Below are 10,000 nucleotides of genomic sequence, written 5' to 3'. Positions count from 1 at the left end.
AGCTGGAATATAAACCTACTGTAAGGCCTTGCTCATTGAGCGAACCCCAATGAGCGTGCCCCTGACACTGGGCAGGCCATGGTGTTAGTCGCTGCAGGTTCCTATAATTGAAGTCTATAAACTAGGTTCTACAACTAAACTTATCCTAAGGTCAATTTCAGGTGCGTTGTCTAATTTAGGTTATTGGTGCACCCCACTCCCCCTGATCCCGAGCGCGGCGGATTCTCGACTGACGAGTCGGCCTTTCCGGGTTCGGGCGGCTTGGGAATAGGGTACTAGACTTCATCGGTATTATTGTGTCTTAGTATGGGGCTAGTTGGGTTCTCGCAGATAGTCCCTTAAGACTTTCTGTGATACCGCGTTTGCCAGTTCGTTGATAGTCTGAAAAGTGTCGCGTTGTCTTAAGAGTCTGAATGTGTCGTTGTGGGGTAGTTGGTCGCGTAACACAGAGGCCACATCATTGAAAGAGGGGCACTCGTAGACTACATGGTCAGGAGTACCCTCCGGAGCACCACAGTCACACGCGGGTGTCGCCTTTCTTCCAAATCGACATAAGTATGTCGGATAGGGTCCATGGCCAGTGAGAAGGTGGATCAATCCCCTAGTTGGTTCGAAATACTTCATTTCCAATCTTTCCCTAACGTCCGGTAAAAAGTTGAATGTTCTTCGTCCTGTTTCTTCGTTTTCCCATGACTGTTGCCACAGCTGACCCCCTCTTAACCTGATCTCAACTTTGTTTTCTGTCCTACTCCCCAAAATTTCTTCTATCTTATCCATATTCCCCTTTTTTGCCCAGTACCAGGCCGCCTGCTCACGAATTTTAATGTCTAAGGGGCAGAGTCCCATTATGACTAATAGGGCCCCTCCTGGTGTGGTCCTGTAAGCCCCTGTTGATCTCATAATCATGTTTCTTTGTATTCTTCTCACTGTCATGGCAGGCACCACCCTCGTGAGCCTGTGTGCCCAGACTCCAGAACCGTAACCCACTATGGAGGTGAGTATGCTGTTATGATATAATTTGATAAGATGTGGTGGGAGGTGGAAACGTTTATGCCCAATGGAGATGAGGTTGTTGAGTACTTGTAAGGCTCTTTGTGTTACGGTTTCAATGTGTCTGCCGAATGACCACCTCTCATCAATGATGATGCCCAGGTATCGAGTCTCACGTCGTCTGAGGACAGGTGAGCCCTCTATCCTAACTGTAGGATTCCTGACTAGCTGTCCCTTAAGAAGGAGATATGTTGACTTTGTTGGTGAAATTGTCATTTTCGTTTTTCGGCACCAAAGTTGTAGTTTTTCTATTGCACGTTCTATTTTGGGTTCTATGTCTTCTCGGCTTCGGCCGCCAACCAGTAAGAGGAGGTCATCAGCGTAGGCTATCACCTCTAGCACGTCGTCACTTTGCTGTAGTGTGTCTAATAGAGGTTCCATGTGGATGTCCCAAAACAGGGGACCTAGTACGGAGCCCTGGGGACATCCCTTGGTGATTATTTTTGTTACCCTTGTGCTAGGGGATGATAGCCAGACCTCCCGATCCTTACAATAGCTCCTCAGACACCCATATAGCAGCCCTGGGCACTCCTTCTCCCGTAAACAGGAGAAGAGCGAAGGCCACCACAGGTTGTCGAAGGCGCCACTTATGTCCACCATGATGCCAACAACGTACTTGTACGGGGTAGAGCCACAGACCTCAGCCGCCAGGGCGATTGCATCAGATGCTGATCGCCCAGGCCTGAAGCCGAATTGTCTGCTGCTCATCCCGCACAGCACTCGGTGTGCAGCCAGTCTGTCAGCCAGCAGTCTCTCCAGAACCTTCCCAAGCAGATCAAGCAGGCAGATTGGACGGTAGGACTTTGTTTCTGCTGGGTCTTTGTCAGCTCCTTTCTTAATTATCACTACATTTGCCCTCTTCCATATACGAGGGAACTTTTGTTGCCTGAGACATTCATTATAGAGATGGGTTAGAGGGGCGACTATCTGGGGAGCCAGAAACTGCACCACCTCCGCCACAATGCCATCTGGCCCGGGAGCTTTCCCTATCTTCAGGGATTTTATATGGGCAGCTACCTCCTCTTCAGAGAAGGGGTAGACTGCCGTGTTGTTTCCATATTCGTTGTTGTTATAGCTCTCCCTCAGCTGCTGTTGTTCGTCAGTTTCTCCATCCGCTGTGTCATCAGGCAGCAGGGACTGGAGAAGGACCTCAGCAGTTTCCTGCCAAGACTCCGTCATCCCATCCCCACGCCTGACGGTTGAGAGCTCCATCGGAGAGCGGATTTTTTCCCGGACAAGCTTGTAGGGAACTCCCCAAGGGTCTAGAGCGAGTTGATTTAGTACAAAGTGTTCCCAGCTTTCGGATCTGACCTCACGTAGGCGTCTTTGGAAATTTTCTTTCGCTTCCCGGTATAGTTGCAGCCGTCTTTGTCTCTCTAGCCAGACGACACTGCGCTGGTAGTGCCTCCTAAGCCTTCTGACAGACTGGCGCATCTCCTCTAGCTCAGCTGACCATGGTGACGGAGAGGCCGCTATGGCCTTCCTCCTAGTAGGTACAGCAGCCTTTACCGCTCGAGTTATTGTCGTCATCAGTTCTTCAGCTCTGTTGTCTATGTCATAGTCCAGGTGTCCGTCACCTTCTGGTAGTGCAGGAATGTCGCACTCCCTAGCTAGCTTCTCCCAGTCGGCTCTTTTGTAATTGTATTGCATCTCCCACCCCATGGTCCAGCAGCTCTCCCTGTCTCCCACACTGAAGGTAATAAGGTTGTGGTCACTGGTGGTGGCGTTTTCTACCACTTTCCACTGTTGAATTAAGTGTGCCACGTTAGGCGTAGCCAAGGTCACATCGATGTTTGTGCCTTGGCCACCTCCCGCCACATATGTGGGGGGGTTTCCAGGCTTATTTGCCACCACTAGCTGCATGGCCATGATGGCCTCTTCTGCCTTCTCACCGTTAGGGTCTCTTGTGCCACTGTACCATAGGGGGGATTTAGCATTAATGTCGGCAGTTATAATTACTTTTCGCCCCCGCAACGCCGTGATAACTGCAGTAAGGTGTGTAAGGTGTTCTTCGATATCATCACCATACTGGAAGTACATATTGATTAGGATAATGTTACCAGATGGAGATTGCAGCTCCACGACGTTGCAGTGGCTTGTTGTGTATTGTGTAAGAACTATGGCTCTTAAAATTTTGTTTGTGATAATTATAGCCGATCTCGGGTCTTCTCCTCTGCTTATGACTTGCCATGTCGCGGCTGTAAACACTAATTTTCCATTTAGGGAGTACGGCTCTTGCAGGCAGATCAGATCCAGTCTCCTCTCCTCCACTTCCTTGCGTAGCTCCTGCATCACAAGTCTGCTGTTGTGGGCGTTAAGTTGTCCGATGGTGATTTTTGTCATTAGTTTTTACGGAAAGTATGTATGGATTCTGTCATGTGGCCAGGTCTTGTTCCAGTCAAATGTGATACGTCCATTTGCTAATACTGCTTGTTCATATATGTCGTTCAAATCAAACTTTTCGCCTCGTCTTTCAAAGACCTTTTTGAGTAAGTCTCGCAGGGCTCCGAAGTCGGTGGGGAGATTCACTGACTTAAGTTGGATTCTGTCTACAGCCTCCATTACCGAGAAGGTGACTTTCCTACCATATTCATGTCCCACCCGGACCACGTGTCTCAAGGCAGTAGTCAGGGTAGTCGGCTGCTCTAATCTTGCTAACTGCATGGTGAACTCCAGGTTAGGGTAGACTCTGACTGGGTCAATGGGCGGCAATCTCACGACAGGATCTTTCATATTTGATTCACAGGAGCTAGTTATTTTATTTTCCTGGAGTGGTTGGATGACGTTCCTACTTTCCTCTGCTGGGATTGCCGCTGTCTCAGTTGCAGGATGCCATAGCCGTAGTTCTTTGGTCGGCGTTATCCCCTGGCTCTGGGAGGAGGGAGACTTGACTTTAAGAGGAACAGTCTGAGTTCCTCTATCGGTTGTGGTGGACTCCGTTTGGGTACTCATATCCTTAGTGTTAACTGAGGTGTCAGTGAGCGACCTCAAAAACATCTTGAATGCACTTGCCCTCATGGCATCCCTCCTCCTTTTGCTCGGGGATTTTCTTTTGGGCATCCTGTTCGCTTTGACTTGATCAGCCATAGTCTATTCTTGAGATTAGACGCTGCTCTAGAAGTCTGTAGGTGGGGCAGCTTCGCCCAGTGGCGCCGCAAGGTTTTTTTCCCCTTCTTTTGCATGGGATACAGACTGTTGCAGCCCTACAATCTTTGCGGACGTGTCCATCCTCGCCACATTTCGAGCAGACCGACCCCCTGGTACAGTGCCTGAGAACGTGGTCGAGATCTCCGCAATTGTGGCAACGCGGTACCACAAGATAGTCGCGTGCGTTTATGGCGTGAAAGCCAATGTATAGTTTGCCCATTGTAGTTATTCTTTTCCACATCTGGGAGGAGACCTCGGCGACGTGGTGAACCACGTCACGGTCCCGAGGCCCTGTTTTAAATTTCAGTTTAAAATTTTCTTTGAATTCTTCTTCTTTCATGTCTTCAAAATTTTGAGCTTTTATGGTTTCGTGTATCTCTTCATTGGTCATAGTTGTTGGTACATCATACAGGATGACCAGCGGGTTTCTTTTCCTCGGTGGCTCACATTTGACCACCGAGTTTAGTTTGGCATTGTTCAGTAATTTAGTTTTGTCCTCTTCAGAGGCCACTTCTACAATTACAGAATTCTTACTTGGTTTGATCCTGTTAATTTTTATTTTGTCTTTTATTGGGTTAATTGAGGTGGTGAGCAGTTCCTGTATTTTTTTCACGCTGGTGTCCTGACCGGGTAGGGTCCTTAGGAACACCGTTGTGTCTGTTCTCTTTGATATTTTGGCAATTGTGTCTCTTGTTGTTTGTGTCTTTGGTGGCGCTTGTGCGACCACTCCCGCCCAGGTCTTAGTCGGTTGTTTACGTAGTCTTTCGTTTTCTTTCTCTAGTTCCTCAACGCGGCCTTCGAGCTTGGCGTTGGCTATGGCCCATGCCGCCAGCTCATTTTTTATTGTTGTCAATGCCGCTTGGCTAATTTTACCATTCTTGATATTTTGCTCAAGGAGCAAAGTAATTCTCGTATGTCTTTGCAGGACGTTTTCCCCGTTTGCCTGTCCTGACTCGTCCTGTGGAGCAGGTACAGGCATCACAGAAGCTCGCGATGGCGCACTTGAATCACTCGTTTCTGGTGTCTCCATGATTAACGAGTGATAAAAAAGGGGTGGGAGCCCGTCTCTTGCCCCGGACCGGCTCCTCTGGCATGGGGGGGGACTTCTGCAGCTCGCCCACCGACCTCGCCCCTAGGTCAAGGGCACTCCTGAGCTGCCGGGTTCAGCGCGCCGTCGCCAGCGCACTGGTCCCCATCGATGGCCTCGTCGCCGACGATTTCACACGACGCTCCTCGGCAACTGCACCCCGCACTCCGGAGAGGCGGATGCACCCCTCGCCCTTCGCCGCCTACTTGCCCGAGCTTCCACCTGAAGGCCAAGGACCCACTCCTACTCAGGTGGTGGGTCGGTCCCCCAGTCGTTCGGCGGTCTGGGCCCATCTAACCTGGCCCAGGCGATGTCACCACCACCTGGGTTTGGCAGAACACGCCCCGGTTACCCAGGGGCGCGGCGAAGCACCCTTGCCGACTCGCGCCGTGATCCCACGCCGACAAACGAGGTTCGGGACTCTGTTTGCATGTATTAGCTCTAGAATTACCACAGTTATCCAAGTAACGTGGGTACGATCTAAGGAACCATAACTGATTTAATGAGCCATTCGCGGTTTCACCTTAATGCGGCTTGTACTGAGACATGCATGGCTTAATCTTTGAGACAAGCATATGACTACTGGCAGGATCAACCAGGGAGCTGCGTCAACTAGAGCTGAGCAGCCGGCCGCCCGGGAGTGTGTCCCGGGGGCCCGCGCGAACACGCAAGCGTCCGCTCAATCATTCTGCAAACAGGAGGAGGCTGAGCTCCCCTGCACAATACACCTCGAAACCCTCTCAGGTCCCGGCGGCGCGCAGCGCCGTCCCAAGTACTTGGTCGGGTTCGAGAGAGGCGCAATCGCCCGGAGTTAGGCGAGTAGACGCTTTCGGTGCGACCACCCGTGCTCCCAACTGAGCTTGCCGCTGCCGACAGAGGCCCGGGAGCGTGCTGTCGTGGCATTGCCGGCGGGAGACAACACGCGCCACCTACGGTGACCGGCAGCTCCAACGCCAGCGCCACAGAAGGACAAAAGCCCCACTTGGGTGCCGAAGCGAACTCTCCCAGCACAGCGCACGCGCCAACACATCCGCACAGCTGCGATACAAACCACCAGCGAGAACCGCTGGGGCGACCGAGCAGCAGACGGCGTCGCGGCGCCGAGCGCCGGGCGGCAGCGCATCCTCAACGCACACAGTCCTCAATCGGACCAGCACACTGAAGATGTCCACCGCGCTTCGCACCGGGCCCGCGAGGACCTACTTTGGCCGCACGGCGCCGCGCGCAGGGTGCGCCGGCGCGCAGCTGCGACGCCTGCCGCGTCCGTCGGCCGGCGCGCCTGCCACTGGCCGCCCCCACCAGCCGGCTGTAGCGCGTGCGCCCACGCACCGCGCGGCCAGCACGCCGGGAGGCGCCCCCTCACCGGCCGGGGACGGTCCCACCCAGCCACCGCCGCGTATCGCTTCACACCCAGATGCCGTTCAGTTTCGTCGGCATGGTGGGTATCGCTGGAACAACCGGTTAGTACCTCAACCTATCGTCGCCATCACCGATTCACCCCTAGCGAGAACAACCGCACCACAACAGGTTACCATTTGTTCATTTGCGTAACTTCACCAGAAAACGCAGGCGTCCATCGCCATTTGCAACTTCCACGATTATTGCATGCCTGTGTCAGGTGTCACGCCACACTACGTCTGCCCACATACACGCAACAAAATGTGCACGCCTAGACAATACGTGGAAGGTGGCCCCCGTACGTATGCGATGTCCATTGCTCGAACGACTGTCAACCGGCCTCTGTAGCATGTCGCAGATATGGAACGCGGTGCACCATGCCATCACGGTGTGTGAGGAGAGACGACTAGGTCCGAATACATCAACAGACAGCTCATGCTGATCGCCATCCACGGCGTCCGTTCCTCCCACACGTCTCTATGGCGTACCACACTGCAATCCAGCTCTCATAGGGAGACGACACGTAGCTGCGTGCACAATATTTGCACTGTATGGTCCGCCGTTTTTGGGCGCAGTCGTTGTACGGTCACACATGTGCCACGATGTATCATTCAGTACATAAGGACGAATGTGCAGTACAGATTGTGGTTTACGCGTACGACATTAGCGGACAGTTGACACAGGCCGCACCACAACGTAGCCTGAGTACGTCGCATGCGGAGGGCATTGAACATGCAAAGTTCTCACCAACCAGCTTGCGAAGGCAGGGGGCAAGGTGGGGACGTGGGGAGGGGCGGCATGTACGTCCTGCTGCCATCCACATTACAGTGTACAGCAGGAGCATGTGGAAAGTGAGCAAGACTTGCAAGGTGTTTAACATGAAGCGATACACAGGGGAGCGGGGAGTGCGAGTAGCGAACTATATTGCGAGGGTTGCGGGTGGGCAACACTACACTAATTGAACGAGTCGTATAACAATTACAGAGCAGGTTTAGGCGACAACGTGGGTTACGTTAGGCGACAACGTGGGTTAGGTTAAGGCACGACGTGGGTTAGGTTAAGGCACGACATGGGTTAGGTTAAGGCACAACATGGGTTAGGTTAAGGCACAACATGGGTTAGGTTAAGGCACAACATGGGTTAGGTTAAGGCACAACATGGGTTAGGTTAAGGCACAACATGGGTTAGGTTAAGGCACAACATGGGTTAGGTTAAGGCACAACATGGGTTAGGTTAAGGCACAACATGGGTTAGGTTAAGGCACAACATGGGTTAGGTTAAGGCACAACATGGGTTAGGTTAAGGCACAACATGGGTTAGGTTAAGGCACAACATGGGTTAGGTTAAGGCACAACATAGGTTAGGTTAAGGCACAACATAGGTTAGGTTAAGGCACAACATAGGTTAGGTTAAGGCACAACATGGGTTAGGTTAAGGCACAACATGGGTTAGGTTAAGGCACAACATGGGTTAGGTTAAGGCACAACATGGGTTAGGTTAAGGCACAACATGGGTTAGGTTAAGGCACAACATGGGTTAGGTTAAGGCACAACATGGGTTAGGTTAAGGCACAACATGGGTTAGGTTAAGGCACAACATGGGTTAGGTTAAGGCACAACATGGGTTAGGTTAAGGCACAACATGGGTTAGGTTAAGGCACAACATGGGTTAGGTTAAGGCACAACATGGGTTAGGTTAAGGCACAACATGGGTTAGGTTAAGGCACAACATGGGTTAGGTTAAGGCACAACATGGGTTAGGTTAAGGCACAACATGGGTTAGGTTAAGGCACAACATGGGTTAGGTTAAGGCACAACATAGGTTAGGTTAAGGCACAACATAGGTTAGGTTAAGGCACAACATAGGTTAGGTTAAGGCACAACATAGGTTAGGTTAAGGCACAACATAGGTTAGGTTAAGGCACAACATAGGTTAGGTTAAGGCACAACATAGGTTAGGTTAAGGCACAACATAGGTTAGGTTAAGGCACAACATAGGTTAGGTTAAGGTACAACATAGGTTAGGTTAAGGTACAACATAGGTTAGGTTAAGGTACAACATAGGTTAGGTTAAGGTACAACATAGGTTAGGTTAAGGTACAACATAGGTTAGGTTAGGTTAGGTTACACGTTGTTGTAAGGAAAGGTGTAGGGGGGGGCGGGGGCGGCAGGTTCGTTGATAGTGATTATAGTAAGTGAATGCTTGTGACATGATCAGATTTGTCACGTCAGGATGCACCTTTGGCTTATTAGAGGCGGCGCTCCAATTCTATGCTTGTGTCAGACCTGTGTCTTTGACTCATGTCATTGTTTGTGCGCTGTGACAGGAGGTACTATTGTGATGTTGGGTGCACCGTTGTATAGGACATGTGTGGGTGTTGGTGCCTGATCTGCGCAATGGTGGATGTCGAAAGGGTGGGATATTGTATTTTCCGCATGGACCTCCTGGTCTGGTTGTGATAGTGTGGATTGTGTAATGTGGCGGAGAGGATGCACTGGATGTTGTTCCATGCTGGTGCTTACATATTGTATGTGCGCCCGTTAGAAGCAGAGAGTGGTGCGTGATCAGAGTGGCTGGCTGACGTGTGGTTCCCATTGTGGGCAGACTCTTTCAGCATGTATACGGACAGTTGTATATATATTCTGTAGTTTGATGGCTCTGCATTGATTACTAATCAGCGCCGTGTGTACGGGTAATCTGGTTCCAGTCCAAAATGTTCCATCTGTGTACATTAGTGACAAAGACTCCCCTCATGCAGTGGGGCTCGGTCTGTTATAACTCTTCCGCGTAATATATTTGCCCCACGTTTTTGCGACTGCGAGTGCGAGTGCAACGCGCATGGGGACCGACATGCTGATGGCTCGGTATCGGACGCCGTACAGTGAGCAACGCGATCGCGTCTCTCGCTCGTAAGTGGTACAGGTCGCGGCTCATGTATAGGGACAGCGGGAATGTCGCATATTGGCAATAACTCTTCATGAAACGCACGTTATAGGGGTGGATTGCACTTTACGAGTGCGGGAAACGTCCGCCGTTCATCCGCTGGAGGTGCGCGTTTGGCGGTTGGGGTGGTGCACGAACGGGTGCGGGTGGAGTCATTGCCGGTCCACGGCTTCGTGCGGCAGAGCCACTGGAGATTGGGTGCTATGGTCGACAGAGGCTGCAGGCTTTGTGGGTGGCGTCGAAAGGCGGGCACTGTGGCGCCATCGCTGTCTTAATCGGCTTGGCGTCGCATAGATGGCGGTATCGTCGTTGGAGGAGGTCATGTTGCGGGAGACCTACAGATGGCGGTATGTTTTGTGGTGCGGACGTAGTGTT

The sequence above is a fragment of the Schistocerca piceifrons genome, unplaced genomic scaffold (assembly GCF_021461385.2).
Source record: "Schistocerca piceifrons isolate TAMUIC-IGC-003096 unplaced genomic scaffold, iqSchPice1.1 HiC_scaffold_939, whole genome shotgun sequence".
Taxonomy (NCBI): Eukaryota; Metazoa; Arthropoda; class Insecta; order Orthoptera; family Acrididae; genus Schistocerca; species Schistocerca piceifrons.
The sequence above is the reverse complement of the archived record's forward strand: the minus strand, read 5'-3'. Positions refer to the sequence as shown.